At 40.4% G+C, this 8,976-nt stretch overlaps 2 pseudogenes; both read left to right on the plus strand.

Annotated features, from left to right (window-relative positions):
* The first annotated feature begins 1,190 nt into the window (after nt 1–1,190).
* On the plus strand, nt 1,191–1,277 carry LOC119470782 (annotated as a pseudogene).
* Nucleotides 1,278–1,619: 342 nt separating this feature from the next.
* Nucleotides 1,620–1,755, plus strand: LOC119470781 (annotated as a pseudogene).
* Nucleotides 1,756–8,976: the final 7,221 nt, after the last annotated feature.

Here is an 8,976-nt window from a genome sequence, read left to right on the forward strand (position 1 = left end):
ATGCATGTTCTGAGTTATAAGAAAGAAAGGTGGGGTGTAATATAGGAAAAATTATCTTCACTCCCATCTTACCCTGTCCCCAATTTTAGGCATAACCATTTTATTTGACTGTTCTTGGTGTTCCCTTGAGCACTTTACACAGCCTTCTAATGGCATTTACCTCAATATTTGAATACCTTATTTAAATGTCTGCCTTTTTATGCACTCAGTACCTAGCATCTTTCTAAAGCATTTTATGTATTAAATATACCCCTGATAAAAGAATGAGTGAATAAATGAAGACATCAATAAAAAGAGCTCATTATCCTGGGGGAACTACCCTGGTCCTCTTGGCACTTCAGAAATGGCACCTAGAATTTCATCAATGTCTTCCTGGGAATGAAAAATTGAAAGCTGATGAACCGCATTTTTTTTCAGAACCACTTATTAACTTGAATTTTCTATAGGGCTATTTCGCTTCTTCTCTGAGTTTATGTCAGACACAAGGATGGCAGCCCAAGGACCAGTGAGAATCTCACCTCTGTCCCTCCTGCTGCCAAGACAGTGGCAGTGTAAAAACAGCAATTCTAGAAATCTAAGAGCTGAGATTTTTCACAATGAACCATTTTCCTAGTAGAAGTCCACATTTTTAAGCTTTACCAGCTCCTAGCCCCATTCTGATGATACATATAAAGTGTATGCCATTGCAGCTGTAATGAGTTTGGGTTTAAGGTGAAACCTTAAAGGACAATCTAAAACCACATTTGTATTATTTCAACATATATATGGCCCTTATTCTTCTATTCCAAAACTCAGCTGGAGTTGCCTCTTTTTAAAATTCAAACAAGTGTAGTCGAAACTCCTACACAATTTCCTTCCCTACTCCCAGAGGAAATTTTCTGTCCCTCCCAATTGCACTTGAAATTGCACTTGAAATTCTCTAGAAAAAAGAAGAGCACTTCTATTTACAGATATTATATTCTCTTACTTGATTCTGGCTTCAAGGTCTTTTGAACTCCATAAGCTGGGTTGAGGGATCCTTTCATTGTATACTTCACATGATTCCAACTACCCATTCCTTCTCCACATGAAGTACCAACAAGCTGAAGACAGGGCATAGGTCAGACCTCTGCTCTATTTTGGGAAGGGACAGAACTATGTTGCAGTGTCCAGCAAACTAAATTAAAAACTGGATATAAGATGCCCACACTAAGACTCTACTTTCAGGAATCATTTCTATAGCTCTTCCCTAGAGAAGTTTCTCTGAAAGTGTAGATCAGCAGTCCCCAGTCCCTGGGCAGCTGAGCAGTACAGGTCAGTGGCCTGTTGGGAACCAGGCCACCCAGCAGGACATGAGTGGCAGGTGAGCCAGCATTACTGCCTGAGTCCTACCTCCTTCCAGATCAGCTGCAGCATGAGATTCTCATAAGACTGTAAACTGTATTGTGAGCTGTGCATGCCAGGGATCTAGGTTGCATGTTCCTTATGAGAATCTAATGCCTCATGATCTGAGGTGGAACAGTTTCATCCTAAAACCAGCCCCTGAACTCGACCTGTGGAAAAAATGTCTTCCACGAAAACAGTCCCTGGTCCCAAAAAGGTTGGGGACCTCTGAAGAGCACTGGAAACCAAGAGGAGGAACGAGGAGGAGGCACAGGGCTCTCTCCTGAGTGCCAGGCAAATTCTTGGTGTTGCTTTGCTGCAGGTCCCATTTGGCATTGAGGATTAATTTTCTCTTCCTCCAGGAAAGTAAGCAGGAGAGGGCACAGTCTGAGTGGTTCCCTATACCCAAAGGATAATAAATCATTCTATTATAAAGATACATGCACATGTATGTTTATTGTGGCACTGTGCACAATAGCAAAGACTTGGAACCAACCCAAATGCCCATTAATGATATACTGGATTAAAAAAATGTGGCACATATACACCATGGAATACTATGCAGCCATAAAAAAGGATGAGTTCATGTCCTTTGCAGGGACATGGATAAAGCTGGAAACCATCATTCTCAACAAACTGACACGAGCAGAAAACAAAACAACGCATGTTCTCACTCATAAGTGGGTGTTGAACAATGAGAACACCTGGACACAGGGAGGGGAACATCACACATTGGGGCCTGTTGGGAGTGGGAGACTAGGGGAGGGATAGGAGGGGGTGGGGGGACTAGGGGAGGGATAGCAGGGGGTGGGGGGATAGGGAAGGGATAGAAGGGGACAGCGGAACAGGGGAGGTATAGCATTAGGAGAAATACCTAATGTAAATGATGGGCTGATGGATACAGCAAACCACCATGGCCCATGTATACCTATGTAACAAACCTGCACATTCTGCACATGTACCCCAGAACTTAAAAGTATAATTTTAAAATGTTTAATGTCTTTTAAAGATGCTCAGACTGTAAATATCCCTCACTATGCCCACTTCCTCAGCTCACTGCACATGCCACGTAAATTCTTGGCTTTATCACTACAGCTGAGCTGCTTTTCTCCTGGCCAGTCCTGGGCAACCTCCAAATTCTTGTTTTATTGATATAGTCAGTTTCATTTTTTTTTCTCATTCCTACATTTTCCAAGTCTTTTCCTGATGTTTATCTTTCATTCACAGTCTAAAAACTCATCTATTTCAAAGAGGAATTCTGAGACTTCCTTAGGATTCAGAAGTGGCTACAGGCTGCTGGGATTTAAAATAGCATATTGTTTCTCCTGCACACAAAGACTAGCTAAGTACAATAGACAACTCTCAAGGGGTTCCCCTCTCACCAGGCTTCCACCCTGCTAGGAATTTCTGCACACCGGGGAACAGTGGGCAGCCATGTGATTCTCCCCAGACCCCACCCACCACTCATAGGTCCTCAAGAGAACATCTAATCAAAGCCAAAGGAACCCCATTTTCTCTCCCAGGAATCGGTACCAGGAATTAAACACCAGGGCCTGAAATCAGAGACAAAGTCACATAAAGTCCCACACTCGGAGAGAAGGGTAACCCACTCCCATTGCCAAGCTCCTGAGGACTCTGGCTCCCGTCCTCCTCTGGGTGAGGCTGAGCTGCTCTTTTCAGCATCCAGGGGATACTTCAAAGTCCCTTCATGGCTTCAACTAGATAGTGTTCATTTTTATTACTTTTACCTAAAAGAACTTTGAAGAATAGAGACCTTCAGACAACCCCACAAAGAAAGCCATACAAGCTCTCAGAGAAAGAGAGTCAGCAAAAATGTTTTAAAACATTCAGATTAGCCTGTGTCCTCTGATCAAGGAGGTAGTCAGCCGTTATTGCCAGAAAATGAAATGACCATGAATTCTCTTATAGCTAGATGCATTCATTTTACAAAACAACCCAAGACACCTTGGTACATATAACAGTGAAATCATCAAATTCAGAGGCTTTCACTTACTTCTAGGGGAGTCAGTAATTCATTCCAGGAAAGGAGTGGAATTAAAATTGTCGTTACAGAGCAGCAAAGCAAGACCTAGGAATACCTACCGCCCATCACAACATTCCCTAAAAGATTTGGGGTGGGGGTGGGGGAATTTTCTAAAAGTTTTCTTTTTTTAAAACTTAGCGGTTCCCTAGAATCTGTCATTTCCAGGAAGAGACTGAAAAAGGCTGCTGTGCAGTCTCTGACCTATGACAAAGATTAAACCAGCTGTGTACATAACGCTGTTTTCTCTGTTAATCAAGTTATCGCTCCTTCCATGCCCTTGAATCTCAAAGTGAAACTTATAAATAATCTGATCTTAACATTTAAAATATGCACTCTCCCTCTGCCCGCCAGACAGTAATAAGCAGTCTAAAGTCACTCAGCCTGGATTTCCTCTCCCTAATTGCCCTAAAAATTAAATAAAAAGCTTCCTGCACCCCTTCTGCTGCTCAATGAAAGTAGGAAAAAATACAGCAAATTCTAGTAAGCCAGCATGCGTGAAGTTTTCTTCATTGCTCCTTAACATCACATTTACATTCTCTTCCAAACAACAGCAACTTCTCTGCCTCTTTATCTCCATAGAAATCAAATCGCTATAGTTCAAATTCATGTTGCAGAGAGAATTTTCTTCTATTAGAAAAAGATTGTCTTCCATTTTGCAGTAAGGAGTTTTTTGTTTTATTTCTCTAATGTAAGATTGGAAAAGGGAGAGAAGGGAGGCTTGAATTACAGGACTATTTAAGCCATAATATTTAATTTCAAACTTTGTCCTTTACAGCCGATTACCTCAGCTGCCGTTTCTCTTTCTCCTGTTCCCTCATTTTCTGCTGAAAATTGATCTCATTGTTCTTGTCTGAATAAAAAGGTCCAGGCTCAGGGCATTTCAATTGGCTTCAGCTCAAGAATAAAGGATCGCTTTAAAAGTGAAAATCATGGTTTTTTGCCAATTCAAATCACATTACTTATTTCCCTCCCAGGCCACTCATGACAGCCCGGGCTGCACCCTTCAGGATCTGTACACACTGCTGAGAGGTCAGGCAACCTGCCACTTCACTGGCAATCTCCCTGGCAGCGTGACCTGTGGGTTGATGGGGAGACCTCAGAAACCTGCTCAGAGGGACCTTCAATGGGCAACATCAGGAAAAGCACTATACATTTCCATGTAATGCCCCAAAGGGACAACTCTTGCACTTGACTTTGTTTTCCGCGTCACTATTAGCCACTTACATAGAAATACTGTTATTTATCACCAGCCTATAAGAGAAAACGGATATTCAAGCTTATTTGGAAAGTAACGACTTCAGAGCACCTTAGAAAAAACTTATGTCACTGGAGCACTGTTTCTGGAGTCCCTGTTGAAGAAATATAGTAAGCCTGTGACAGTGCTACTACAAAGCTTCCTGTGTTTCCCCTAATAGGTATCTCCCCTTTTCCCCCTCTTCCTGTAATCATCATCCCACCATTTCCTCCATCCTCCCCTCATAAACATCCAAACAGGTCTTTCCTGTTTTGACATCTACACTCTACACAGGTAGTGAACTAGCAAGAATTCAGAGGAAAAAAAGTGGTCATTTCAGTTAGCATCAGGTGAAGCAAATGCAGCAAAAAGATAAGGATTGGAGAATCAAGGTGAAAAGCACACAGGAGCTTGTTGTTCTATTGTAAGTTCTCTGTAAGTGTGAAATTATTTTAAATTAAAATATTATAAAAACAGTGCCATATTTATACCATATAACTTTGTGCTCACCAAAAAATCTAATAAAGACAATATTTGTAGAGATCAGCTGAACAAAAGAGTGTCACAGGGAGAGAAAAATATTCAGGATTGAAATAAGGGGGGGAAAATCACCCGAGTTAAAACATGTAAACAGATTAATGGTTTTACTATGGATATTTATTCCCAGCTTTAGTTTATGAGTCTAGTTTCAAGGCAACCGCCACACAGAGGTTGCCACCAAGTTCTGTTTGTGAGTCGCAAGGCTTATCCTAAAGGACTATTCATATATTTTCAAACACTTTCTTGTGTCAGTCACAAAATGCCCCAAGAGAGTCCTCAATCTTTATATCAGCATCAGGCAAACACAATCCTGGGACAAATTAAAACATGGTAAGCATAAAACTCGGCACTGAGACAGATTAATATGAGCAAGGTATTCGCCAACATCAAACTGAGATGGCAAAGTTTAATCAATAATGATAATGAGTTCCTTACCAACAAAGAATTATTCACGAAGATGGAGGGGACAGGGAGGCAGCCACGAGTGAAAAGAAGCAAAATTCTGTTTTTGGGTGATGTTGCATTACCTATTACCCAGGTGAAGCGTATAGTATGTTACCTTTGAGACACAAAGGTTCAGATTAGCATCACAATTGTTCAATTAAGTGGCAAACAGGCTTGTTGTTTCTATGCAATCCACGGTGCAGAGCTGGCATGAGTGCAACCTTCTCTTTTCAATATGCAAAATTCTTTTAGTTCATCAAGGCTCAGTTCAAATCACCAATCCTTTTTGAAGTTTTCTCTGACTGAATAAATCTACTAAGCACAGCACAGGTGCAAGAGGGAGAGGCCGGCTATTTTTTAAACTGCAAGCAGCCCCTTTGGGACCTGAGAGGATTTGCTGTTTCACATAGAAGTTTTCAGGGTGGAAACTTTTGGCGGAAATGTTACCTAACAGAAAATATTTGAGGCAATTTGGGAGTTCATTTTTAGCCTGCCCCTGGAGTAAATATCACCTAAAACTCAAAACTGTGGGCCTAAACTACCACATATACAGAAGAAATCTAAAAGCTATGACAATTCTCCTCTTAGCTGTACCTAAGACACTGCTGGTAAAGTAATGGATAATTTTTATTCTCATAATAAATTCATTCAACAGATAAAATAACCAATGTACAAAAAGAAAAATAAATGCCCCCAAACGAACTAATGGATCATGTTGCAACAAACTTGTGGCTTCAATAAAGGATCAGTATAACACAGCAAACACCAGAGACCAATCCCTGGACTTGAGTCCTGCTTCTGCTGCCCACGGGCTATAGAACTTCAGACAAGTCACTTAACAGCTATGTACCTCAGTTTCTTCATATTTAATAAGCAGTAACAATACTATATATCTCATTGGGTTGTTGTAAGATTAAAGAGTCCAAATTATGTGAAGTCCTTGGAATCATGCCCAGCACACAGTAAGTGCTCTATAATTAATAGTCATTATTACAATTTTATATTAAGCCCCAATTTAAATGGCCAAGTAACAAATGGGATTGAACCCTACAAAAGTTAACTAATTGCAGAACTACGGAGAATTGATTTTAGGTCTTTCTTCCTTCATTATTCCTCTGTGTTCTGAAATAATTCACTCACTTCCCTGCAAGTTTCATCATCTAGGAAACATAAATAAATATTAAACATCATAAATTCCATTTATTGCTATGCAGAGAATAAACTGTAGCAGCCAAGACTGGTGCAGGAGTATCATTTAGAAGGCTATTGCAGTATAGTCCAAATGAGACATATTCATGGTTTGAATCATGCTGGTGGCAGTTTAGATGGTGAAAAGTGTTGAGATTCAGAATGTATTTTGGAGGACTTGTCAATGAGTCGAACAATCAAGATAAAAGGAAAGAGAACAATCCAGGATCATCCTTGTGTTGCTAGGAACGACCAAAATGGATGGTATTGTTGTCAGGAAAATAGGAGGGCCAGGTGTGTTGGTGCACACCTGTAGTCCCAGCTACTCTGGGAGCTGAGGTTGGAGGACTGCTGGGGACCAGGATTTCAGAGCTGTAGTGAGTGATGATTGCACCTGTGACTAGACCCTATACTCCAGCCTGGGCAATACAGAAAAATTCTATTTTAAAAATATATACACCATGGAATAATATGCAGCCATAAAAAAGGATGAGTTTTTGTCTTTTGCAGGGACATGGATAAAGCTGGAAACCACATTCTCAGCAAACTGACAAAAGAACAGAAAACCAAACACCGCATGTTCTCACTCATAAGTGAGTGTTGAACAATGAGAACACATGGACACAGGGAGGGGAATATCACATACCGGGGCCTGTTGGGTGGTGGGGGGCTAGGGGAGGCATAGCAGGGGGTGGGGGCATAGGGGAGGGACAGCATTAGGAGAAATACCTAATGTAGATGATGGGTTGATGGATGCAGTAAACCATTATGGCACATGTATACCTATGTAACAAACCTGCACATTCTGCATATGTATCCCAAAACTTAAAAGTACAATTTTAAAAAATAAAAATAAATATGGAATATTTATGAAAGAAGGAAAGAAAAAGAAAGAAAAAGAAAGAAAGAAAGAAAGAAAGAAAGAAAGAAAGAAAGAAAGAAAAGAAAAGAAAAGAAAAGAAAAGAAAAGAAAAGTAAAGAAAAGAAAAGAAAAGAAAAGAAGGAAAGAAAGAAAATCCCTGTCTCTAGTAATAATACAAAAATTAGCTAGGTGTAGAGGCATGCATCTGTAGTTCCTGCTACTCAGGAGGCTAAGGCAGGAGAAATGCTTGAACCCAGGAGGCAGAGGTTGCAGTGAACCAAGATTGTACCACTACTCTCCAGCCTGGGGAACAGAGGGAGACTCCATCTCAAAAAAAAAAAAAGTAAGTAATTAAAAAGGAAGAGGAAGATAAGAGAGACTGGGAAAGAAAGGGCTTTGGGGAAGGAGAAATAAAAAGTTCAGTTTGGGACATGTTAATTTGAAAGTTTTTATTTAATATCCAAGTAGAGAATCAGGCAGATAGTTGCATATATAAATCTGAAAAAATCAAAGCAGAGGTCAGTGGTCAAGATATAAATATAGAGTTATCAATATTTAGTGATCTTCCTATATTTAATAGAAGCACATTCAAAAAGATTAGAAGGCCAAGGACCAGGAATGGAATGGATCAATCCAAAATTTGGAGGTCCCGCAGAGAAGCCTCAAAAAAAGAAATTGACAAGCAATAGTCAGGAAGTTGCCAAAAGACCAGGAGAGTGTGGTGTCGTGGAAACTAGCACAAGACAGTTTTCACAAGCAGCAACAACCGGCTTCGCAGATCAGACCAACAAGACCCACCTTTAAAGCAAAAAAAAAAAAAAAATCTTTCCCCATCCTAATTTTAAAACAGTTAACTATGCACCTTAGAGGTAAATACAATGGTTAACTCTATCTTAAAAGATAGAGAGAACAGGGAGAAAGGAAGGAACATTTTGGTTATAACCAGATTACTATTTGTGTATTGAAGATTGATGTAACAGAATCCCATTAGAGAGTCATTTTCACTAAAAATTCAGACGTGCAAACCTTGTTGACCAAAACCATAGTGAGGTAGGACTTGTGTGAGGAAGAGCCAGCAACTTGAACCCCAAAGTCCCCTGCAGCAAACATGGCTGTTTCTCTTCTGCTGCCTATTACAATTTTCAGCAGCTTTCAAAACCATTTAGGAGCCCAGGGTAGCCGGCAGCATCACAGATCACTGCCAACCGTTGAACAATTCTGTTTCAGCCAAACACAGAGAAAGATTGGGCAAAAGCATCCACTATTTTATTCTGCACTTCCAGCACAATTTTCTTTTGGAAA

Source organism: Cebus imitator, unplaced genomic scaffold (assembly GCF_001604975.1).
Source record: "Cebus imitator isolate Cc_AM_T3 unplaced genomic scaffold, Cebus_imitator-1.0 Scaffold40, whole genome shotgun sequence".
NCBI lineage: Eukaryota > Metazoa > Chordata > Mammalia > Primates > Cebidae > Cebus > Cebus imitator.